General features: G+C 50.1%; 1 long non-coding RNA gene across 1 annotated transcript; it reads left to right on the top strand.

Moving 5' to 3' along the window:
- Positions 1–1568: 1568 nt before the first annotated feature.
- On the top strand, positions 1569–24228 carry LOC140846853 (uncharacterized). The gene is made up of 3 exons (XR_012126360.1): positions 1569–1682; positions 19430–19803; positions 24083–24228. It is a non-coding gene; the product is annotated as an uncharacterized lncRNA (long non-coding RNA).
- The last annotated feature ends 1580 nt before the right edge of the window (positions 24229–25808 follow it).

Genomic DNA, 25808 nt, shown 5'->3' with positions numbered 1-25808 from the left:
GGCCTCGAAGGAATTTGGCCTCTCCGACGGCCTCAAAAGCCTGTCAGCTTAGGAGATTTCCCGTCTTTGCATTCCTAGCCCTGTTTGTTGGTGGGGAGATGGGCTGGCGAGCCGCTGTCCTCGCGCAGTTCACATTCATATCCTGCCTCTCTCGCACCCATTGGATGAGTCCTTGTTTTTGTGTTGCTGCTCATTTTGGGGCCATACTGAAAGGTTCTGGCACCTGGGTGCTGTTGAATCGCCAGTCACATTGGAACCCTTGTTAAGCGTTAAGGTTTTGGGGGTTTGTCTTTGTTTTTAATTTGTCCTAGTCCTTTCTGTGCCCTCAGGTGTTCAAAGCAGGTGACAATGGAAAATACTCACCTTGTGCCAGGGTTTGGAATAAATGACCCCACTGACCGTCCTCTAGGGGCTGTCGCAGTCCTGCAGAGGACAGGTGCGCAGGGAGGCTGCGGAATGGCCCCTGTTCCCCAGGTAGCCAGTGAAAGGGCTGGAGGGGCCCCGGGCCGTGCCCTTGCCCTGCACCGGACTAGCTGGGGGTGAGGGGCTCGGGCGCTGTGCTGGGAGTGTTTACCAACCCGTTCTGAAACAAACAAAAGAGTTTTGTTGTTAGCAGCAAATGCTGGTGATTCCATGATTCAGGACTCCCTCTCTGGCCAATTTTCGACAGCTAGTGGGAACTCAACTGGCTCCCAAACCTCCCCAGAAACCATGGTCATCACCTTTCATGAGCCAACAGGAGCGGTCCCAGCACAGCCTGTGGGCTCTGGGTGCAGCCCCTGGGCCGACAGCAGGAGACTGGGCATCTGGGGAGCTGTCCAGGGAGAGCTGGCTGCCTCTGCACCGGCCCCCGCTGGCCGGGCACCTTCCCCCCGTGACAGGGAGGGAGCCCTCAGGCCCACAGCCCTGAGCCCCCAGAGTCAGGGCAGGCCCCCAAGGCCCCCTCTGGGGTCAGGTGCGGGAGGACAGGTGGCAGCTTGCTCACGCAGACACAAACACGCCTGGGAAAGCAGGTGGAATCTTTTTTGAGGAAGGGTGAGGAGAGAAGGGCTGAGTCGCCGAGGGGAGGAGCCACCGCCCTCCAGAGCCCATGGGGACCTGGCCCCCAGCCGGCTCCATCCCGCCTCGTCTGGGTGTGGACTCCATGGGGCTCCAGGGGAGAACGGCCTGTGCCCAGAGAGCTGCAGTTCATCTGTGGCAGGTCCAGGGTTCTTGAGAAAAGGAAATGCCTTTTCAGAATATTAGTAGGGACAGGAATGAATACCACCCTCCGCCCAGGCTGATTCTCACTGACACCTGTCCACAGGACCCTGGGGGCTGGGGGCACTGAACTACCAGGATGACGCACAGCAGGAAGGGGCGGTGGGCCTCGCTGGCCCCGAGTCCACGAAGGGTGACATGGCTGCACCATTTCCATGCTTGGGGCTTCCCCTTTGAGCCTTGGGGACCGACCTTGTTGCTCTCACACTGTGTCTCCATACAACTGTCCTTGAGCCCTTGGGGCGGGCCTCGGCTTTACCGGATGGGATGTCCGTGAGGCCCTTAGAAACAGCTTGAATCCACACAAATGGAACCAGCGCCTGAGTTTCCTGAGGGCCGGGAGTCGGGGCTCTGCTCACGGCAGCCTCTGTCAAGGTCACTGGTCTGCAGATGGAATTTGGGGTGAGCACGCAGGAGACCAGGTGGGCTCTGTTGTTTGTCTGCTGCAGGGTGTGCTGCTGCTGCTGAGAGGAAACCACCTTCCTCGTGTGTTGTCAACGGCTTCTGTTTTCACAATGTACCGCTCGCAGTACTGCCTTCCATCTCTGCTCTCTGGAACCCAGTCTTAATTTCCACTGAGAGAAAAACTCATTGCGTTTCATATGACAGTAGGGGAGGGAGCTGCTCTGCGGGTGTGGGTGGGCAGGTGGGGGCCTCACCTGCAGTACAGGCCAGTGAGGCAGGAAATGGCCCTCTGCATCAGTGTGTGGGAGCTTGGTTCCAGCCTGGGGGCCGGGCCCCTTCATCACTGCCGCTGAGACTGGACAGGCCTGTTACCTAGCCCTCTTTCCAGCAGGTTCTCTTTGAGCACCAGACAGAATGATGAATGGCCCTTTGGGCCAACCCTAAAAGACTGAGCAGACAAATCTACCTCATTCATGGGGAAACAAGCCCCAGGACATCTATTATCTAGGAAAAATGAGATGGTCAGTGAGTTATGTTGTTGGGTATTTATCAGCTTTATTCCTTATTTTAGGACTCTATTTGGTTTTTATATACACGATATACACATGTGTGTGTATAAAGTGAGGCCTCTGTGTATACATATATACTTCTTGAATAGGGGTATACATACATAGTATATACACACATTATAATGAACAAGAAGAAAGCATGGCACACTAGAATATTTTTAAGGAACAGTTTTTTTCTTAGATTCTTATTACAAAGAGTAGAGGAAAATTAGATAAACGTAGGTATAAGCAAAAGAAAAGTAAAATAATCTGATAACAACCAGATTGATCTCAGTGATCAATAATAGTAACCACTATCAACAGTGGTTTGTATCTGTCAGTTATTTATCAACACATACAGAAACATTTGTACATACAGTATCATAATAGTCTTTTTAAATTTAATGTATTATGACACTTAAACAGGCTAAATTATAAGAAACCTTTAACATACTACCTTATAGTATCCACTAAATAAAAGCTAACTGTTATAGTCATCATTATTTTCTTTGTATATCAAATATCATTACCTACTCTATTTCTAGGTATAAACCAGACCCTATAATGAATATTTTCATGGGTATATCCTTTCATACAGACATTATTATTTCTTTAATAGAGTCCTGGGAAAATTGCTGGGTTGAAGGATATTGAATTAGTCATTAAGCAACTTTTTACTGAGTGTTTGCTATTTGCCAGCAACTATCTTAGGACCCAGAAATAAACACCAGAATAACAAGACATACTTGGTATCTGCTCTGGTGGAGCTTACACTTCTGGGAGAGAGGAAAACAATTACAGGGAACTAAAGAAAAGTAAAATCGAATGATCAATAAACACAGTAAAAGATGCTCAGCCTCTCCAGTAGGGAGGGAAATGCAAATTAAAATAGCAATGAAGTGTCACTTTATCCCCATTAGATTGACAGAAGTAACCCACAGACAAAAGTCAGCCAGGATGTGGAAGAGATGGGTGGTCATGGATTCATATTGCTGGTCAAAATCTGAATTATCATTACATCTTTTAGGAAAGTAATCTGGCAACATCTTAACAAAAATAATAAAATGCACATATACTTTAATTCCAGGGAATTTATCCCACAGAAATAATATTGAAGGACATACATTTGAAGAGGATCAGAATACCTAGGACAGTTGATTAGTTTTTTCCTTTTATACTTGTATTACTTTGGTAAAATATTACACATAGAGAATTTTAACAACTAGCAGTTTTATTACTAATAAAATATTACAGAAAAGACTGAGAGTGTTCTGGGAGCTCATAGCAGAAGCACCCAGTGCTCTTCCTGCAACTTGGTATTTATTGCCCATCTGATGCGTTAGTTGGGCCACATCCTTGTCCAGGAAAAAGAGGCCACATATGGCATGAGTAACAAATTGTGGCCATAATTACAGGCATTGTTTTTAAGTCTACAGTGAAAGTACATCTGTGCAGGTGAGATATTGTTCACTTGCACAGGCCCCATATCTTAGGCTCACTGTAGTTAGAGTTTTAACTGAGACACAGAATTTAAAATAGATGACATGTAGTGCAGAAGAGGGTTCAGCTGTCAACTCAGGGGCCTTCTACTCTCTGATCCTCAAGCATTTGTATGGTGGGACTTCCTGCCACCTCACGGGACTGTCAATAGGATCACATGAGACAAAACATGAAAACCCCTAGCACAAAGCTGGCACAAGCCAAATGGTCAGAATGTGTTCCTTGACCAGAAGCTGCCCCCTCCATCTACCAGAGTCAGGGGGAACTGGGGACCAGAGGGAGGGCACTCTGGAAGGCGTGAGCTGGGATGTAAAAGTGCAGCAACGAGAAGTCAGCGAGAGGCTGTGTGAGAACCCAAGGGCCCTGGTGGTACTTCAGCTCTGGGATGCGCTCTCTGCACACTGGGGCTGCGAAAGTTTAACCAGATGTGGGAATCTATTGCTCATCTAATGGCCAGGAGAATGAGGGATGGGGTGAAGCGAAACGCTCCGCAGGAATCTCTGGTGCAGAGTTCTTATTTCCAGAACTTTCTAGGACTGGCGAGTGTGAGATAGTGAGCCACGGAGAGCCTTGCCAGGGAGATTCAGTGCTAACTGCTGAGCATGAAGGGAAAGTCCCTTGGTGGCCCTGAGTGCTGCTAAGGGCAGGTCACTGAAGAAGGCACAAGAAACATCAGTTCCAAAAATCCTCTGCGGACATGGAGACTTGGCCGGTTGCAGAGTCGGGCAGCTCTGAAGTGTGGGCATAGCGATGAGACAAGGCCTGTCCCCGAGCCGCCTCTCTCATAGTGTGTGTGCACGCGGCGGCTCAGCACGGGGGGAGAGCCTGGGAGGAGGAAAGAGGAGAGGCAGGCCGGCTCTTGGCCATGAAACCGAAGCCTCGGGGCATCATCTCTCCTGGCTATGCACCCAACACAGCCCGCGCTCCAGCCTGCCTTGCGTCCACCTTTCTTCCTGTCCAGTCGTCATCTCCAGTCCATCTTCCTTCCGGTGAGTCGTCATTTCCAGTCCAGCCTTGCTTCCTGTCTGCCGTTATTTCCGGTCCAGCCTTTATTTCCGTGCCAGTCTCTGTCTCATGCTTTGCCCTTGGGGTGGAAATCTTGCAGACACACCAGCCCAGTTCTTAGGAGGCAGAGTGGCTGTGGAGCGTGGACGCACCGCGTGGGCACTCTGGGGAGGTTGAGGGTGGAGGGCGGAGGGCGGCAGGATGGGACGCGACCGAGCACGTGTACCTGGGTCCGGGGCTCGGAGGCGGCTCTCCCGCTCCGCGTTGCCTCGCATCCTCGTCGCAGTGCCAGTGCCCCCTGGCAGGGTCCACCGGGGACCTGCAGTGACCGGCCTCGGACAGAGTTGCCGCGCACCCTCGCGTCCTGTGGTGGCGGAGGTGCCGAGGTCGGCACTGGCTCGGGTTACAAGGCCCGTGGTCTGTGCGGCAGGAAAGCTGCAGCTGCTGGTCCCAGCTCCGTACTGCCCGGGCTTTACGTGAACAGGTATTCAGAAAACGGAGGCACTGTATTCAGTAGCTTTAAAAAAAATCATTAGTAAAAATGCTGGAGGTAGGTCGTCAGCTCTCTTGAGCCATTCCAGGCCCTTTCCACTGCTGTTCACGGGGGCGGTGCCTCCGCTTGCTCAGGCGCCTTCCCTTGGGTCACACCACGGGGACTGGGCGAGGGGATCGCCGTGGTTCCTCGTCTCAGAAACATAAATAATATATGTATGTATGTGTATATACATATATGTATGTTTGATGCCATGATTCCTCTGCCTCAGGCAGTGGTTCGGATTAGCAGATTGGGCGATGTTTGGGACATACCTGTTCTACAAATTCCTCTGTTTATCTGAAATTCGAATTAACTGGGGTCCGCACTGTATCTGGCAACCCCGCATCAGTTTAAAGGTCACTGAGAGGGGAGCAGCTGACGCCGGCTCCGCGCCCTTGCAAGGGGAACCCCTGGAAGGCGGTGTGAGACCAGGGCCCCCACCCCATCCCACTGGCCCCCCAGGCAGGAGAGTGGTAAGAGGCCCCATCAGCTTCTCTCTGATCAGGGGCACAGCAAACCAAATTCTCTCCAGTTCGTCTCAGGCAAAAAAGCGTAAACTTGTATTTGATTTGACCTCATTTCCAACCAGCATTAAAAAAAAAAACTCCGTTTCACTACAAAGACAATTTTTTCCCCTTAATTTAATTTAAATTAAATTCTAGCCCATGGCCGAGGAGGTAGGTCACTCCCCAGTAGAAAATCTTGGACATTGTGTGCACTGGCATAAAATTCACTCTGGGGGGGTGACACGACCCACACTGCCATGCAAATGGGAATACTCTGAATCAAGGGGCAGGTCTGCCATAGGAGGAAAAATGACATCTGTACAGCGCTGACAGCTTTTAATTATTTTTTCTTACATTGTTTGACTTAATTCTTACAAAAAACCCAATGAAAGGAATATTGCATTAGTTCCATTTTATGGGTAAGGATTTGGCCTAGGAATAAGTTTCTTACCCAAATCCCCCAGCTAGTAAATGGTGACTTTCCAAATCCCCCAGCTAGTTAGTGGAAGAACCAGGTCCTTGAGAATAGTTACCCTGTTCTCTCCCCTCTGCTGCCCTGCTGTTTAAAGATTTTTCTTCTAGAAGAGTCAAATCTTCAGAGGGTATCTGCGGAGCTTGGAAAGTTCCAGTGCTTTGCCATGCTTCTTGCAGATCAGTTACATGCCAGTCTCTGCCCAGACCCCGGGTACCCCCGTGCTCACGGCCTTTCCAGTGGACCACAGCGTCCAGGCCTCGGGAGCTGCCTGCTAAAAGCCATCCAGCCCGATTAGCATTATTTCAGCAGATGAGGAGACTGCCGCTCAGGCATTGCAGTTAGGACCTCGACCTGCAGGTGGGTGTTGCTGTTTCCTGTCCTTTCGGTGACTAAGCTGTGCCCAGCCTCGGCGCTTGGGAAGTTCTCAGAAGAGCTCGAATTCCGAGTAGGTGGTACAGTGCACGTTCCCTGGCAGTGGCTTAAGGAAACCACAGTGCACTCTCCTTTCTTCCGCTGCTGAAATGGAAACACACCCTGCATGTGTGCAATGGCCACTGGCAGTGTCTCAGTTGTCATCAGTCAAATTCATTTTTTGTTTCTGGTCAGATAGACAAGGCTTGAGTTCCAGGGGTGGTTTATGCCAGGAAACTGAAAAATTGACCAGGACTCCTACTATATAAGCTTTGCCATACTGCTATGAAAAGAATCAGTGGCTGGAAGGGCTTTGAATACTAATTCGTATTGTCTGGTATATGGATAGCCCATAACGTTTTCCTGTTGCATTTGAAAGTATGTGCTACTGATTTTACATCTTACTTCATTTTAAAAATATATACAATTATTTCTTTAGCCCCTGGAATATAAATCACTCTCATCCCCTGTATTCTGTGTGTATGACATTTGAATTTGTATTCATCGATCACATTTTTATATATTATTTTTGATCACTTATGAGGAAGACAAAATAAAAATGACTAAAACCACATTTGCCAAGTGACTTTAAAAAAACACAGACTAGCTGAGATTATGAGAGAATTTTTTAGTTTCTTCTTTCACTCATAAATGTAAAAACTCTTTTTTAAAAAATGTTTTTAAAAATCATAACAAAAAGGAAACCTTCATTGCCCAAAACTACATCTACAGACCCGTCTTCCCAGCCGCCTAACAGTCCCTCTTCCTCCTGTTGACGAACAGCACACATTCGCATAACTGAGATAATTAGGGGCAGTGCCAGGTTCTGTCCCCCCAACGGCTTCTGCAAGTCGGGGAGTGCCAATTTCCGCTCCTCCTAACAGCCTGAAGGCGTGGAGACTAACACCTACGAAGTGTGGCGGCTTGAATACAGATGAGGCAAGAGAGACAGGCTGCTTCCTTTGATTAAAACATTAGAAGAATAATTATTACAATAGTGAAATGGCTTCAGCCTTCTGCTGAGTATTTTTTTTTTCTCCCCCAGTTTACTACTTATCCCTGAAGCTTTTTTTTTCATTCCTCCATATGGCAAATTGCTGTCATTGGAAATCTTACCCTTCACGTTGAGAACATCTTGGATGGATTGAGTTGGTGGTCCCCAAGACAGAGTAATTTTCATTGTTGCTGAGGAGAGGGGAATATGATTTAGGGAGACCCAGCCAGCATTGTCTTAAACAATTGCACCAGCTGGAAACAAAGTATTGCCTTGATTCAAATCTAAAAGTCATATGCCTTCATTTCAGTGGGAAGTAAGTGCTGGCATTAGCCAGGGTTCTCGTGTTGGCAGATTTTAAACAGGTCAATCTAAACCCAAGTCATGACCAACATCGAGCCCACCGGCTGCTATTTTCACAAGGCTGTGATTGCTTTTAACCTAGAAGCTGATTCCACTGTCAGGCCACTCTGTCTAGGGCTCTGGAATGTTTATGAAGGCATAGACGGAGGGAGACACACGTGCTGAGCAAAACCCAAGAACATTAATGCATTCCTTCTCCAGCTGTGATTCCTACAAAACCAGTACATACAGACCGTTGCTGCAACCTCGGGGGCCATCTATGGTATGAGAAGTTTGCAAAAGACGAAAAAATGCTGGCCATTATTCCTAAAGGCCTTGAGATCCAGAACTTGGTTCTGTTCTGGGGTGGGAACCCGTTCTGCCCAGAGGAGCACAGGAGGTGTTAGCAGCTGCTCCCTCTGTCCTGTCTGCTCGGTGGGAAAACAACACCCACCAGGACAGTGTAAGCTGGAAGGGTGGAGAGAGCCACACGTTTCCAGGGCAGGGAAGAGAGGCGCCCCATGTATTTGTGGTGGGACTGGTTGTTTTGGCAGTAACTGCAGCTTCCTTTTCTCATTTTCTATGCATAATCTTTTTTTTTTCTCATAATGGAAAAATACAGCACAAGAGCCTGAAAGTTGAGAAGTGACTACTGAGAACTCTGCCGATCACCTCCTTCCTAGATACCTGTGCCTTCCTGTCAGAAACTTAATTGAATTGGGATTATTCAGATCCTGGGGGGAAAGTACCTTTGGGTCATTTCCTTCCTTCCATGCTATACATTTTGACCCAATTGATTAAAGCAAAACGCCCTGCATGTGACTGTACAAGTTGGGAGCCCAATAATTTTCTCCATGCAGCCATCCTCCCCAGTCCTCCCGCAAGGCCCAGTCTTGCCCAGTAGTTTCTCCAGAGAGCCGGGAATCAACTTTGGGTTAACAGGCAGCTTCTTCAATGATGAGCAGAGACAAACTTAGTATACAGTACTGGATTCGATGCGCTGGGGAAAGAAGGAGGTTTGCACTCTGCCTGCCTACTTCTAGTAGCCAGGAAGTCAGCTAGACAGAATCCCGTTTCAGTAGCGCAGAAACAGACTGTCCCGGAGGGGTCCCCACTGCCCTGAGCAGAGAGAGTTTGCAGCGGAGTTTGGTGGCACTGCCTTAATTCTTCTCTGTGAAACACAAGTCCCCAGTGGAAGTGTGTGACCGCCTCCAGGCCCACTTACCCAGGCTGGCTCGCGGGCTCTTTAAGAAGATCCCCTTTCTCTCCACCTCAACCCCTCCCACCCAGGCAGCCCTCCACCCTGACACCAGGGGAGATGCTTCTTGCCTGTTCCAGAATCCAGACAGACTGAGGTCAGGTTTGTGTGATGGGTGTGGGCTAAGGTCTTGGCCCTCGGAGGGACAGAACTGCAGAAGCTCGGTGTGAGGGACTATATGCGTGTGTATGAGCCTTTGAAATTAAACAGAAAATACATTTTTAAAAATTAAGTAGCTGTATTCACTTCTTGCGGTTGCTGTGACAATTTACTATACCTTGGTGACTTGAAACAACAGAAATTCATTATTTCCGTGCTGAGGGCGGGAAGTCCAAAATCGAGGTGCCGGCAGGAATGTGCTCCCTCACTGGCTCTGGGGGCGAGTCCGTCCCTTCCTCTTCCAGCTCCTGGGGGCTGTTGGCTTTCCTTGGCTCGTACTTGCATCGTCCAACTCCCTGCATCTCTCTCCACATTACCTTCCCCCCCGCGTGTCTCTGGAGGATGCCTGTCACTGCGTTTAGGGCCCACCTGGATCATGCATAGTGGCTCTTGTTTCTATGCGTTGCTGTTTGCATTTGTGGTCTCTGAACACGAGGCAACTGAGTCTAGTGTGCTGAGCTCCAGAAAGTCGCTGAGATGGATCTTCAGAACACAGACCTCACTGAGGGTTCCAATCTGACAGTGGAGACCCACTGGGCCTAACGACACGCACACACCAGGGGGGACCTAAGGGTGAAATGTTTGGCAGTGTCGCTGTGATGGTTCAAGGCTCTGTGAGGTTTTTGAGAATTGCTCTTGTGAGTGAACACCTATCTCTGGTCTCTAAGGGTTTTAGAAACTCGCAGAGACTCCATGCCCTCAGCGGCAACTGGCAGCCATGCATGTGTGATGAGCAGGCATGGCGCCTTTCCCGTAGGCCAGGAACTGCAGGCTCCTCGGCTCTGCCTTCTACCCGGCGGACCCAGCAGCCTCCCAGGACTGGTTGCACGTGTCCAGGCTTGCCCGTCACCCAAGTTCTTATTTGGAGAACGCCTATGTGTGGTCATCTTGCCACCTTCCTGCTCAGCCTGGAGACCTCGCCATCTGACCTCCTTGGCTGGAGAAGCAGAGCCACCCAGGTGCCCAGAGACAAGAACACACAACCAGGGCTTTGCCCTATGGCCACTTCACCTCTCAGCTTCCCACGTGAAGCAATGAAGCAGAGCCACGCCTGCCACATCTCTTCCCACAGACGTGACATGTCTTTGAGTATAAATGGTTCTTTCTTACAGGTCAGTGATCAGCGAACTTCTTCTGTAAAGGGTCAACGAATAAGCCTTTTGGGTGTTGTGGCCCTGTGGTTTCTCTTACAGCTACTCAGTGTGCCAGGCCAGGCCAACAGCAGCCATAGGAGGACAGTGAGCAAATGAGCATGGCTGTGTTCCAATAAAACTTTATTTACAAATCAGGCTGTGAGACAGATTTAGTCTGAAGGCCATTCTCCTGTTACAGTGAGTGCACATAACTGCTTTATAGTTTTAGAAGTGCTTTCACAGCCACATTTGCTTCCCACAACCCTAGCAGGCGGGTGGGCAGTGCTGTGCACGCCATCTACATGGAAGGCAACTGCAGCTCACTGTTCCTTACCCGATGCCAACGGCTAGGACCCCAGAGTGCAGATTCAGGCATAGACTGCCAGCCCCACACATCCCTGCCATGCCAGTGCCACCCAGAACACATCTCCCCTGCTCGCAGGAGTCACGTGGAAAAGGAGTTCTGGAGTCTAATAAGTTCAGGAAACAACACACTAAAGGGTAAAGTGGCTCTTAATGTTTATTATGAATCTCCAAGAGGGGATTATAACATGCTAAGTTTTCCAAACATATTACATGCCAGAACCTTTTTATTCTCCTTGTCAAAGCAGGTCTTAGGACTCATACTTCTTGGACCCAAGTCTAGGAAATCCTTCACTAGCCATAAATGTAAACTCAGAGAAGAAATTCCAGACTGAGAAATCAGACAGGTTAAGGCCCATGGCAGCCCACTTAAGACAGACAAGAGGTTTTGGTCAGACCTTGACCCAGCAGTGTGGTAACTGAACAAAATAGGGACCATCGTACCCTAAACCCAGGCTCAAAGCAACCAAGGTGCCCGGAGGAAGTGGGGAGGGGCATAGCTCGCTCTTCCCGCACCACATCTGCTTCTGCTTTTCCTCCTTCCTAGCTGGAACTGCTGGCCGGATGGATCACCGTCCAGGCTGAGGCTGGGGCCCCTTCCCTGCAGTTCCCTGAACTTATTTGACTCCATGTGACTCCTGCAAGCAGGGAGACGCATTCTGGGCAGTACTGGCCTGGCAGGGACGTGTGGGGCGTGGCAGGGACATGTGGGGCAGGCAGCCTGTATCTGAATCTGCACTCTGGGGTCCCAGCCGTTGGCATCGGGTAAGGAACAGTGAGCTGCAGTTGCTTCCATGCAGGTGAGTGTACACAGCACTACCTACCTGCCTGCTAGAGTTGTGGGAAGCAGAACTTCTAAAACTATAAGATCGTTATGTGAAGTTCGCTGACCACTGACCTGTAAGAAAGAACCATTTATACTCAAAGACATGTCACGTCTGTGGGAAGAGATGTGGCAGGCGTGGCTCTGCTTCACTGCTTCACGTGGGAAGCTGAGAGGTGAAGTGGCCATAGGGCAAAGCCCTGGTTGTGCGTTCTTGTCTCTGGGCACCCGGGTGGCTCTGCTTCTCCAGCCAAGGAGGTCAGATGGCGAGGTCTCCAGGCTGAGCAGGAAGGTGGCAAGATGACCACACAGGCGTTCTCCAAATAAGAACTTGGGTGACGGGCAAGCCTGGACACGTGCAACCAGTCCTGGGAGGCTGCTGGGTCCTCCAGGTAGAAGGCAGAGCCGAGGAGCCTGCAGTTCCTGGCCTATGGGAAAGGCGCTGTGCCTGCTCGTCACACATGTATGGCTGCCAGTTGCCGCTGAGGGCATGGAGTCTCTGCGAGTTTCTAAAATCCTTAGAGACCAGAGATAGGTGTTCACTCACAAGAGCAATTCTCAAAAACCTCACAGAGCCTTGAACCATCACAGCGACACTGCCAAACATTTCACCCTTAGGTCCCCCCTGGTGTGTGCGTGTCGTTAGGCCCAGTGGGTCTCCACTGTCAGATTGGAACCCTCAGTGAGGTCTGTGTTCTGAAGATCCATCTCAGCGACTTTCTGGAGCTCAGCACACTAGACTCAGCTGCCTCGTGTTCCGAGACCACAAATGCAAACAGCAACGCATAGAAACAAGAGCCATTCCTGGAAAGAAGAATGTTCACCACTTAGTAGGTAGGGGAGCAAGTTAGAGAAGGGCCTTCCCTCCAGGGGCTACATTACGGTGGTATTGCTGTGGCCCCTGTTTCTGGTCTCTGCAGTCTCGAGCTGCAAACAGCTCCTGGCATCCATAACTCTTGGTGGAGGGGTGCTCCCCAGGCTATTTCCCAAGCCTATCTCTGAGAGCCCATGTAAGACATCTCGTGCATTTTCCCCCTTTCTCCCCACCTCGTGTGGGGGTGTGGGCTATGATCATGTTTACCACGAGGGATGAAACATTTTGGAGAGTCACCGTGACATTTCAAAGCTCTGTTAATCTTGTGAGAATTTTTCTTGCAAGTGAATGCTTCCCTCTACTCCCCAAGGATTTTAGAAACTCATAGAAACAGTGAAAATCAAAACTTGGGGTCAGGCTAGCTAATTATCTTTCTGACTGTTTTGCCCCGCTGAGCAGTCAACTTTCCTCAGCAATTTGGAGGCAAATGGACTTTCCCATGCCTGGATTCCAGGTCCCTCTGCAATCTGGGGACAGTTTTGCTCCCCAGGGTTCCTGGGCCTTCCACTGCAGGCAGGTGGCTGCATCACTCCGAGCCACAGCGTCCCCCCCACACGCCTCACACGTGCTGTTCCCCCACCTGGCACCTTAAGCCAAGTCTTCATGAGGCCTTCCTGACATCTCTCAGCCCTTTTCTCTGAACTCCATCAGAACCTAAGCTCTGGACTACATTTTAACATTTCATTAGGTACATACTTAGAGTCTACTTAAAAATGTGTATATTTTTTACTCTCTTCTCTCCAGCAGGAACATCAGCTTCTTGAAAGCAGAGACCATCTACTTCACTTAAGTCTCCCCACCAATCTAAAATAGTAGTTAGTATACCTCAGTTTGTCAGTGAATGCTGTTGAAAATGATAATTTTGAAGGTGGGGGCCTCTCTGAGAGCATTTAGAAAAATGAACACATTTCAGAGAAATATAGTAAAAATTCCAGCTTGGGAGCGGGGGCTGTGTTCATGCTGGGACCCAGATGTATCTATAAGGCCAGGGCAGGCCCACCAAGACCTACATGCAGATGAGCCAAGGAGTCTTTGGGGAAGGACTTACCTTCAGGGAAGACAGCAAAGGGTCACAATGCCTGGACAAGGCCTGTAGGCCAGGGAGGGACTGAGGAACCCCTTAGTCTCCCAAGGCTGCTGGAGCAAAGTGCCACACACAGAGGGGCATGAGACAATAGAAATGTGCTCTTGCCCAGTGCTGGTGGCGAGCAGTCCACAGTCCAGATGCGGGCAGGTCTCAGGGCCCTCTGGGAGATGACACTTCCTCGCTGTTTGTGGCTCCCGGTGGCCTGGCATCTCTTGGCTTGTGGCTACCTCCCTCCGTGTCTGCATCCACATGGCATCCTCTCTCCTCTAAACACCCAGTCATACTGGATTAATGACCTCAACCTGATCACATCCTCAGAGACTACTTCCCAAAGGGGCCACATGCACAGGCACAAGGGGTTCGGGCTGGAACACATCTCTCTGAGAGGACAGTACAGTAGGCTTCTTTCATCCGAGTGTTGTATTAGTGTCTAGTACCATTCCTTTCTTCAAGGGCTGAGCTTCTTAAAGCCCTCGACGGGAGAAGTCAGTGAAGATGGACTTTGTAAACCGTTGGTTCCTGCGCTTACACTCTACCTGGCCTTGTAACCCTGCCTTGGGGCTGTACTGAAGCTCAGGTGAGAGTCCAGGCATTTCCTCCCCTGACGCCAGAACCTGCCGGAGCCCGGCCAGCAGCTGCCCCGCAAGGCTGCCCACCGAGCACAGGAGGTGGCTGGGAGGGGGACGGAGGCAGGGATGTGCCCACCCCGAGGGAGTTGGAGTCCCTGCTCCCTGGACCCCGTGAGCAGAGCCTGCCCTCCTCGCTGGCGGCCTCCCAGCCCCTGGTACCTTCCTCGGCTGTTCCCTACCCTTTCCTCATCTCTCCTCCCAGAGCTGATCAAGTCATCTCATCTAAGGGAGGAGAGAAAGCATCTTTCCCCTGTTGAGTGTCGTGCGTGCCTTGACAATCCCGCTGGCTCTCCTGAAGCAGTGGGTCCTGGGCCACAAGGCTGGGCCTCTGCTAGGCAGCGTGCTTGGGCCCCGTTACCCACTCGGACACCCTCGCCCGCTCGGACACCCTTGCCCGCTCGGGCACCCTCGCCCCCTCGGGCACCCTCGCCCGGGCAGCGGGTCAGCAGCCTGCTGTGGCCCTAGATGGGGCCCTAGGTGGGGAACACAGTCCCTAGGTGGTGCGGAGACCCCTAGGGCCCCGGGCGGGACTCCAGGCCGCCTCCAGGAGCACAAGTGCAGCCTGGCAACCCTGAGTGCCCTGCGCCCGGTGGGGCACAGCCGCCACCCCTGCCTCCACCCGCTGCCAGCTGCCTTCCCCGACCCCGCCGGGCGCTCTCCACCCATGTGACATAACACAGCATTATCTTCTCTGGGGTGAAGTAGGAACCCGACCCTGCCCGCGTCTCAGTCCTGATGTGCTGCTTGGGGAAATACCCAGACTGGGAGGCTGGACCTGTTGACAGGACCCACCGCCTGGGCCCTGCAGGCAGGTGCTCCTGAGCCAGGCCACGGAGGCTAAGCTGCAGCCAGGCAGCTCCTGCAGGGCCAGGCCCCTGGGGCTGGTGACAGGCGCCCAGCCCGCTGCTCTGCCCGCCCTCCTGGGAGGGCAGGGGCCGTAGGACGGAGAACGCGCTTGTGCCCCTGTCCCGGGCCCGCTGGCTCTGTGCTGTGCCCTGCCCACCTCCCCATCACCCAGGGCCTCGCAGGCCAGCGCTGACAGTGTACAGGACCTGTGGTCCCAAGCCTGCCCACCAGACCCCACCCGGGGCTCTTGCAGAGAGGATGCTCAGAGCATGTGGGGGAACTAGACAGACAGAAGAAGCAAAGGAAAGTCCTAAGATCTGGGCCAATTTTTAGGAATTAAAAACAAATTTTTCTAACGTGAGTGAGCCTATGGATGGCGCATTTGTGCTCATATTTACTTACAGAGGCTTCCTCATTAAATCACGTTATCCCCTAAAGATGTTCTCGGCAGCTACAAATCTCTTGGCGTGAGATATCATAGCAATAAAAACTCCTCATGACAGGCACGACGCTTCTGGAGTGTGTAAAATAAATTTTAAAAACAAGGTTAAAACAGTAGGAGGCATGATAGTCTAGCAGAAATAAAAAAGCCTCAGCTTGTCAAATCTAGATCTTCTTTTCCTGAATAATCAATGAACTATTTTTAGCTCCTGTTTTCTCAGTGTGTAAAAATGATACGGTTGCCAGCTCCTGCCCAGAGCCCCCCCATCTTCCTCAAGTCTGGACTCTATATAATGAAAAAAAGAAAAGATGACCATTAATTAATAGATTGATAAATTGATTCAAGAAATTGGGTTCAGAATAAATTACAGCAATGAGAGAGGAGGAAGGAAAACCTTAGGGATATGAAGTATACTTTCATGTTCCCAAAGAGTTTCTTATCACATGAAATTGTCTATGATTTTTAGCCTGTAATCAATTAGTCAAGATTAATAACAATATTGACAATTTGAATGGCCTTTAATGTGTGCATCCACATTGTAGAGGCTCTGTTCCACTAACTACTCAATTATTCACATCATCTCTCAGTTTTATAGATGAGTAAACAGAGGTTCAAAAGACTAGCTGACTTGCCTAAGGTCACACAACTCGTGGCTTTTGGAGACTGGCCAAAATACTGTGCAATGCGCTGTTGGAAATGTCACATATCTAGAATGTTGATGTTCAAGCCTGTGTGGTCTGTGGGCTGCTCAGCTCTCTGTCGCCTTCGCCCTCCCCTCCCCCACGAACCCTGCCCTGGCGCTGTGCCCCACATGATGCCTTCTGACTTCCAAAGCCTCAGGTGCTCATCCCAGCCCACGGGGACAGACTCGCCCTGCAGCCAGATCTGGGGACCAGATCAGGTCAGCGTCCCTGATGGGCCAAGCGCTTGCTCCTAGGCCTTCACACTTCCATCCAAAGGCAGGCGGATGGTTAGGCCACCCAGCTGGTAGACCCTGGGGAGTGTGGGGGCCAGGCTGGCACCCAGCTTCACATAGCCCTGGGCTTTCCATGTTCTGAAAGCACAGCCTGCAAGATACACAGATGTTAGTTTTCATCTCTACTGTGGAGTGGGTAGGATGTGCTCTGATCAGGGACACCCACCAGGGACAGTTTGTCGGTGTTCACAGTCCCCTAGGAGATGTCATGGTGTGTGGCATTCAAGGTGCATGGACCGGCTGGTGCATGGACAGGCTGGTGCACAGACGGGCCAGCATGTAGACGGTCTGCAGGCTTCCATGCTCGCACGTGCGAGGACTAGGGTGCCTGAGTCTGGTCGCCTGCACTCCACTGAATGGCATTTCGTTTGGCTCTGATGCTGTTACCTGATACCCACCAGCAAGTGACCCAAGGCCTGCTGCCAGGGCCAGGAATATGTGGAAGAAGGCGTTGTCAGAAAGTGCTTGTGGAAGGGCCAGAAAGGGCAGAGTCCTGGGGCTTCACCCACCTCCTCAGAGCGCGTGCTGTGAATGCACGCGTGCCTGTTTGCTGGCAAATGCTTGCAGAACCAGCCCGAGTGTTGCTGTTACTGTGACAGAGCCCTGCGGGTGAGTGTGTGTGCGTGTGCTGGACCTGCATGCACCCGCTCACACAGCTGGAAAGAGGTCAGTGTGCACACCCCTTCTCAACTGCGCATTCAGTGATGCCACAGACCAGCTTCAGATCCACCCTGAACGTAATGCCGCAGACGAGGCCTCTTCCCAGGAAAGCTCCTCGTGAACGTCCCCCACACACACTGCCTCCGGCCTCTGGAGGCTGATGGGGAAGGCCGAATTGGTTTAGGATCGTTTCCAGTGTTACTAAAATAAATCAACCTGTTAGTCCCTATTTTTAGTCCATAATGATGCTCAAGAAAGGTTTTAATTTGTCTTAGACAAGCCCTAGGGTTTTTTAAAAGGTATGTATTTAAAAACAAGGTTTAAAAATGATGAAAGCAACACTCCCTTATTACAGAATATCAAGGCACTGCAGAGAAGTAAAAAAGCTGAAAAACATTGCCCTAGGTTCTACCCTCCAAAGATAATACTTTTTAAAATAGACTTTAACAAAGTTAAGTTGCTCTGTTTTGAAGAAAGGAAGAAAACAAGGACGAGCTCTTTGTGTTGATGTCGCAGTGACCCTTGTTCACTGTGGAGGGCCGACTGGAAGGGTGGAATCTTGGTCTTTCATGATCTCTTAAGTTATTCACGATTCCAAAAAGAAAACCTGCTTTTCTGCAAATGTAAAATAAGCGGCAGCTGCCCGCTTCCTGCCTTGGATTCCAGTGTCCGAGAAGTTGTGGTATTTTCCAACTGCGGTGGGTTAGCAGGAGTTTTAGGGGCTCTGAAACAGTCAGCTAAGCTGTCCTCGGAGTTCTCACATCTGCTGCCTGGGAGCTCCCTGAGAACCGTGCTCTCAGACGAGTTCAGTCTTTGCGACCATTTAAAAACGAGGGCCTCCACCAGCTGCAGTGAGTCTGCAGTAACTGCGGTGTGTCCAAGCATCCGCAAAGGCAACTGCCCGGGCCTTTGGGCCTGAAGCACACACCACGGCACATTAACTGAGACATGTTTGCTTTGGAACTGGGTCCGTTTTAGAAATAAACTGAGGATCCAAATGTAATAAAAGAAGAGATGAAACTCTCTTCTTTTTAACCAGCACTTGTAACTGAGTACCCCACGTTTTGGTACTCTCGTGCCGGTGTGAGGTGAACCCTCTGCACCTGGCAACTCTCAGGTAAATACCGATCCCCCAACCGCCGGCCTCATGACCTCATAGGGCACAGCAGCCACCCTCGTCCCAAGGACTTGCCCCATGATGTCATGCAAAGAGCCCCTGAGGACTGGCTTCCCCTCGTTCTTGTGACAGTTCCAGAACTCCAAGATAAAGATAATCTTTCTATTCCAGAACTTTCAGATAAGGATAAGCCCACAGCAATAGCGCGGCAGAGTATTGAGGGCTGTTGGAATTCTGCAGAGCTCAGAGCTGAGGTCTCCGCCTTTGTGTTCAGACATTAGGGGGAGCATTGATTCATAGGACCTAGCAGAGCCCAAGTCGCAGAGCAGTTGTCATAAAACCCTGTGCTAGAAGTGCCTAAACTCTAGGAGGCACGGAGTGCCGGTTGAGTCATCACGAATGCACCCCCTGGTGTGGGCTTTGGTCGTGGGGGCTGTGTGTGGGTGGGGCAGGGGTATATGGGAGCTCTCTGCTTTCTGCTCAGTTTTTCTGTGAACTGCTCCAAAAATCAAAGTCTGTTAAAAAAGAAAAGTTTCCACATTCACAGGAAACTATTCCCAGGGTGGCAAGGGCCAAGTGCCAGGGCTGTGAGCCCTGCCTGCCCAGCCTGACTGTCGGAGGGACACGGAGTTCAATGCCCCCACACCATAACTGCGGGGTAGAAGCATCCATCCTACACCTAACAGTTCATGCTCCCAGCTCAGACTCAGCTGGTATGGAGAGGTGTTGGGTATAGAATCTGGGCTACAGCACAGCCCACGTGGCCCAGTGCACAGCCAGGGCAGAGAGCCGGCGCTGAGCCGGTCTGCTGCTCGGGTCTGTGTCATCTGTCTTCCTCCTTCATTGTTGACTCCCAGCAAGGTGTCTCCTGCTGCCCCTCCGGTCTGCCGGCATCCTGCCCTCTGAGGATTGCTTGTGTTGTCCTAACCTGCTGCCTACTTGGCCTCTGAAACTTGTATTGTCCTTTGCAAGCCTTCTTGATTATGGCCTTTCCTGGAGAAAAACCCACTCCTGTCAGAAGGCATTTTAGTGGAACCTTTGCTTCTAGTGAGCAGTCATGATTTTCTGATTCCTTCTTCAGCCTCTGGCCATGAGACCTCAAGCACAGAGAGCATTGGGCGGCACAGCCCCAGGGCTGCAGTGACACATCTGCAGGCCTCTCCTCCTCCTCATGGCCGCCTGAGCTCCAGACCCAAGGGGGACCTGGAGCGTGTGGGTGGCTTCCAGGCCATCCGCTCAGTGCCAACCCTGTGATGTGGACTCCGGTGCACCTCAGAACGAGGGTGGGCGGCGTGACCAGAGTATACACTCCGCCTCGGATGTGCAGCCAAAGGAGGCAGATGTTCATTCCGGATGCCCAGCCCCCACGGTGGGCTCCAGTGTGTCACCTCGGCCTCTCCATTTCACTGCCAAGGAAACAGGCCGCCGGGTGCGGCCTCTGGATTTAGAAACAAGGTAGGACTCTCATGTACTGTTCTTAGGCCCCACACACACCTTCCCCACCTTGTGTCTGGTATCCCGAGGCCAAGTTCTTCCTTGTGGCAGTTAAAAAAAAGAGTGAGAACTTTTGACACCTCAGAAGCTTTGGTTACAACCTCCAGGGCTCCTGGTCTCTTGCAAGTGAAAGGTCAAAAAAAAATTTAGAGGTTGTGAATGCTCCCTCCGAGATGCTCAGTCGCCTTTGACCACACTCTCTGCCTTAAAGATGAGAGCCATCTATACAACGCAAAGCCAGGGCTGCCCGGCAGAGATTTTCCGATCTGCAAAGCTAGCTTAGTGTCTCACAGGATTATTCCTTGTTTCTTAGGTGCTTTTGCAGTGTGCCCGTGGTGTTTTTCCTGAGCTCAGATTCTGTGACCTGCTGCACCAGCTCTAGGTCTTCAATCTGAAGTATGACCTTAAAAAACTGCATAGGTAGGGTGGTATTTAAAAGAACAAAAACAAAAAGCAAACAACAAAATCCCCAAACCCAACTCCCAGGTAGACTTAGTAAGTGACGTTTTCCTCGAAAGATAAGGAGTTACATATTGGCTAAATTAGACAAAAATGTTGTTTTAAGCAACTTTATACATTAACTCATTCTTTGTTTTATGTGAAGAACCCATACAACTTAACAATAGTTTTCTAGGCTTGCCCCCCTTTGTAAATACAAGGAGTGGTGCTTATTTTTCAAGAAACTGCAGTGGGGATTTAAAATTAAATATGGGTTTAGGCGCCTAGTGAAATTCAGTGAAATCAGTAAGAAGTGCCTTTTATTTGCATCTCAGCCTTGGAACTAAAGCTGTACCAATGCACATGCATTTCCCAGTCATGAAACTTCAAGATGTGCTTCTTAATGGAAGATAATCAACTGCAGGGCAAATTTAATGAACTGATTTTTAAATACAAACCAAATGCAATATCCCATGGAGAATTAGCCACGTCAGTCACCTGACTTGAGGACAGCCCACACCGTGCTGACCAGTCGGGCTCCTCAGATGCTCGCCGTAATGGGGCCGCCCTGCTCGGGTGTTCCGCCTGTTTGGCACACCCCACCGTTGGCCAAATGCTGCTGTCCATCCTTAATGAGGGTGCTGTGGAACCTCCAGGGACCACCCACGAGATGTCGGCCTCCATAGGCTTTGTGGAAAAATGCAAAACAGAGCAAACACTCCCCTGGTCTCATGTAAAGAGGAAAGGAGGAGAAGCCCCTTCTCAGCCAGACCCAGCTCCGGGTCACTGCAGGAGCCTCACTTCCATGGGACGGCTCCCCCGTCTTCTGCAGTCCTGCCCAAACCTTGGGGATCTTTTCTGATTTCCCCGAAGGGTAAAGAAATCCCTGACTCAGAAAATGGGACTGACTGTGTGTGCTGCACCTACCCTTCGGAGTGGCGCTGACTTCCAGGCAGTCTGCCCAGGGTTCCATGGCCTGTCCTCCGCCAAGGTCCCCAGAGGTGGCCACCTGCAAAGCACTTTTCTTTCCAGAGTAAAACCGCCTCCCACAACTGCAGGCACTTCACCACCACATGCCCCTGGGGCGTGGCTTGCAGTCGGGGGCTCCAGGATGCATTGCTGGCTCCCGTGACGAAGCACCCTGTGCCAGGTGCACAGGCAGTTGGACATGTAGGTCTGGAACTTAGGAGAGAGATCGCAGCTGGAGACGCCGCTGGAACTTAGGAGAGAGATCGCAGCTGGAGATCACCCCCATGGAGCTGCTAGCTGACATCACAGCAGAGAGTAAGGCTGTCGACCAAAAAGACAGAAAATGCAAACAAAAGTGCACAGCGCTCAGTCCCCTGGAAGGTGTGGGCTAGCTTCTTGGGGTCTCTCTCCTACATGTGAGGGAGACAGAAAAAAAAAAAAAGAAAAATAACAGCAAGCCACACCACGTAGAGAATACGTATCGCACAGAAAAGGATATGATGCGACCCTCTGCAGCTTTTCCCAAGTACATGAGGAAGACCGGTTATTAAGCCTTTTGAGGAGCATTGTAGAGGCAAGCAAAGCCTTCTGTAGAAGTAATTTATGAAGATTTATAGACTTGGAGCTGAAGGGCTGTAGCTGGAATAAGCACATAAGGGAGGGCTCAGCAACGGGCCTGGGGGCCAGAAGGGCCTGTTACCGCACCATCGCTCGCTTGGTGTGACTGCGGTTCACAACCGCACGCGGTGTATACAGTGGGATCAAGACTTGAGATGAAGGAACTGTTTTCAAAGCCACACTTGTGTTAAAGGTGATCTCCTCCTCTCCCCGCCCAGTTCCTTAGAGGAAAAAGAATTGGAAGCATGTATCAAAACCCCCTATGTAAACGTTATAGCCCCTGGTGTGCACTGAATCACAGCATGCCCTGTACACTAGGTCTGGGTTGCCAGACTTTGAGTATAAAAATACAGGATGCCTAGCTAGATTCAACTTCAGACAAACAATGAATAATTGTTCTTCTGTGTATCTGTCCCATGCATTATTTTAAGGGACATCCCTGAACTGGATCTAATGCTCACAAGAGAGCCATATTCAACATTTCAACATAACCCCGTTTTCCTCATAAGGACCCAAGTCAAAGCCCTTCCTGCCAAGTATGTCCCTCACCCTCTGAGCTGACCCGCTTTCCTCAGGGGCTGTACCTTGTGTCACTGCCCCAGCTTCCCTGTACAGTCTCCATTCCCTTGTTACCAGTGACTTGAAGAAACACTCCAGTCTCACCTCCCGGCCCTGCTGGATCCTGCATGTGGTTTCCTATTGTTGACCTTGTTCTTCCAGATTTTTCTCTTCCTTCTACCCGCCCCCAACCACTCAGCTTTTCAGATGGTCTCTTGCTTCCAAGGCAACCCTCCTGTCTGCAGGTTTCCTCTGCTCCCGCCCCACTGCTGGGAGCCAGTCTTGCCCACTTCCAAGTCATGCCTGACTTTGAGGACTGTGCCCAAAGCTGTGTTCAGCACCCTGCTTACCCCAGTTAAGAGACAGAGCTGATTGATCCTTCCTAACTATTCAAGTCAAGAATGTCCTGCCCACAGTGGCCAAGATGAGAAGTTCCTCCTGCTGTGTCTCCCTAAGGAGATCTTCAAAGCGTCCACAGTGATGGGTGCTTGGACAGGCCCTGTGGGGAGGGAGCAGCCAGATCTTAGCCACCATGTGGTTCAGGCAGAGCCATGTCTGAGAGTCCTTTGACATGATTTTATTTTGTAATATGAGGATTTGGGGGGAGGAGCATCACACACTCAAGCTCACAGCCTAATTCCAAAGAATTATTTTCTATTTATTCCCCCTGAGCTGACAATCTTGACATTTCATTAGCACTAAAATCTTGTAAAATCAATCATATCACCAGGATTGTTAATTCCAGAAAAGGAATAAAAAAGTATAACCAAACAGTGGCAGATTTCACCCGAGGGCTAAGGAGAGGCGCCTTTCTCTGCTGCTGATGCCCTCGGTGCCCGATTCTCCGGAACTGCCCTCCCTGGCTCTCCATGGCACTACCTCGCATTTCCTGTGACTCGGAGCCCTGAGCCGTGTTCTTGGTCCTCAGAGGCGCTCTACCCCTGCTCACACGGGCAGCGCTAAGTGCCTCGTCCATTCCAACCACAGGTCGTGTCTGCCAGGGTCCTGCTGAACTATTCCTGCCAGCTTAGGACCTGGATCTACTTGCTGCCATGGCCCAGGGTGGCTCGGATCTGGGCAGGGTCGGCGCAGGCTCCAGGAACCGCTCCCAGTGAGTTAGAGCATTATTTCCATATGAGCTAATGCCATTCCCACAGCTTCTTATGGAAACAGCTCCACGTTATCTAACAACATCTGGAGTGACGCTCTCTCTTTTCCCTCAAGTGTAAACGCTGTCTGAGATTTTTACCTCGTGTGACCATTTGCCCCGTGAACATGGTCATCATGGGGGCTGCATTTATCCACGTGGACCAGTAGGTTTGTGCATGTAAAAACCCCCAAGGCCGGGGCCACACAGGCCACCTTCAGAAGCACAGGCTTTTGCCACCCTCCCCGCCTTCTAGCTCACAGCTGTTTCTGCAGCAGGGTTAGAGTCTGGAGTTTTGGGAACACGCCAAAAGTTTTGGGTGTGTGTGGGCAGGCCTGAAGCTCTGGAAAAAAAAAAGTGAAAGAAAACAATTTTCCTTTATTTAGTTTCTAAGCATTTCTGTTCATCTGCATCATGTATGTGTGAGTTATGCTAATAATTGTTTTACATTTTGGGGAGTAGACTGTACTTTAATGTGCTCTGTGATCTTGCTTTTCCGTCCCTCGCAAGCCCTTTATTCTACTGCCAAATCACTGGCCTGTCTGAACCTTTGCTGCAAGGATAAACTCTGACCTTCATGGAAATTCCACCATCTCAGGAAAGGACAACTTGGCCTAGAATCTGGCAATGAAGGGAAGCTGAAATGTGATCTTTACTTGGAATAAGGTACTGTCAATGGTTTACTCAAAAAGAACATTTTAAAGGATTTCTTTTGTTAGAAAATTGTCTCCAGCATTATTATTTTGAAAGATGTAGCTTTAGATGGTGCCTGAAATTAAACTGTAAAAAAAATAGTAGAATAATAATAAACTCAATGTTTTCTCATAGTGTACTAAATTCAAATCCTAACATTTTATAGTAATGACTATAGCCCTTAACATCACGGATATGAAAGCTACTTCATGAATTATTATTTCTCTTTACTGTCTTCCCATCGCCCTTTCCAGTTCTGAAGAGCATCTGGAGTCACTGCGTGCATTGTGACATTGCTTTTCCGAACTGTGATTCCATGGGCTGTGGAGGGTTATTGAAACAGGCACGATTCCAAGTACCATAGAAAAAGTATTCTTTTCTGGGTGAAAAGTGGGTGGGGGTGGAGAGTTCTAAGCCATATGATTGCACTTACTGGCCAAAGTGTAATTTGAATTCCAGAAAGAATTTACTATTAGTCTGAGGTCAAAGAGTCTTCAGCCAATATGAAAGGTAAACTAGAGGTCTGCAGTCATTAATTTCAGACTCTAAGTTGTCTGTTACTGCCACAGGGATGGTGGGACTACCTTAAGGAAGAGCAGAATGGGACCCTCTTTGCAGACCCAGTCTGAGGGGCTCCAGAACATGTAGGGGAAGCCACTGTCAGCTGGCTTATCACATAAGGGTCCGCAGGGAAAAGCCATTGACAGGAGCCCCTGGCCCACATGTGTCCTGGCATTTCATGGCCCTCCACCCTCTCTCATCAAAGCAGGAGAAACAATGAAACAGGTGTCTGCCCAGAGCACCTGCTGTAATGCCATGAGCCACTTCAGTTCTTACCTTCCCAGCCTGGCTAGGGAGCTGTGCCACTGTACATGAACTCAGAGCTTGGCAAGGACACGTCCACCTTCCACCTGAGAAGTTGGTGACATGTGTCCCCTAGGATTAGACATCACAATGATCACAATCTCCTGGGAGCTTGTTAAGAATGCAGATCACTTGACTTCACCCCAGGAGATTCTGACCGAGTTAGTAAGACACAGAGTCCAGGAACCTGCATTTTCACGAGCACCCATGATTTCTGGATGCAGCCAATCAGTGCTGTCCTGTTTATGCTAGGCATCATCTGCTTTAAAAATGTTAGGCAAGAGAGATGGGCTCTAGATAATGAGAGTTGCTCAAAGTCTGGGCACTGAATGATAGTCCTGAGGATTAACGGATATATATATAAATTTTATGTAGCTTAGTTTTATAATTTAATTATATGTGTGTGTATATATACACACACACACATACACACATACATATAATAAGTAAGATACATATAGATACAGGTTTCAGTAAGGTTAGAAACTATTAACCCTCCTTAGTGAAGAGAATTATTTTTGTACCAAATGAGAAGTACTTTTAGAAAAAATTCCAGCAATGGGCTCTTTCATCATTCTGATAGCTAGATTCTAAGTCACTCAAATCTGCTGTGAAGGCTTCTTGTGGCAGAAAGTCTCAGGGGGTGTGTATATAAGGAAGTTGAATGCATGTAAGGAAT

The sequence above is a fragment of the Manis javanica genome, chromosome 16, assembly GCF_040802235.1.
Source record: "Manis javanica isolate MJ-LG chromosome 16, MJ_LKY, whole genome shotgun sequence".
NCBI classification, from domain to species: Eukaryota; Metazoa; Chordata; class Mammalia; order Pholidota; family Manidae; genus Manis; species Manis javanica.
The sequence above is the reverse complement of the archived record's forward strand: the minus strand, read 5'-3'. Positions and strand labels throughout refer to the sequence as shown.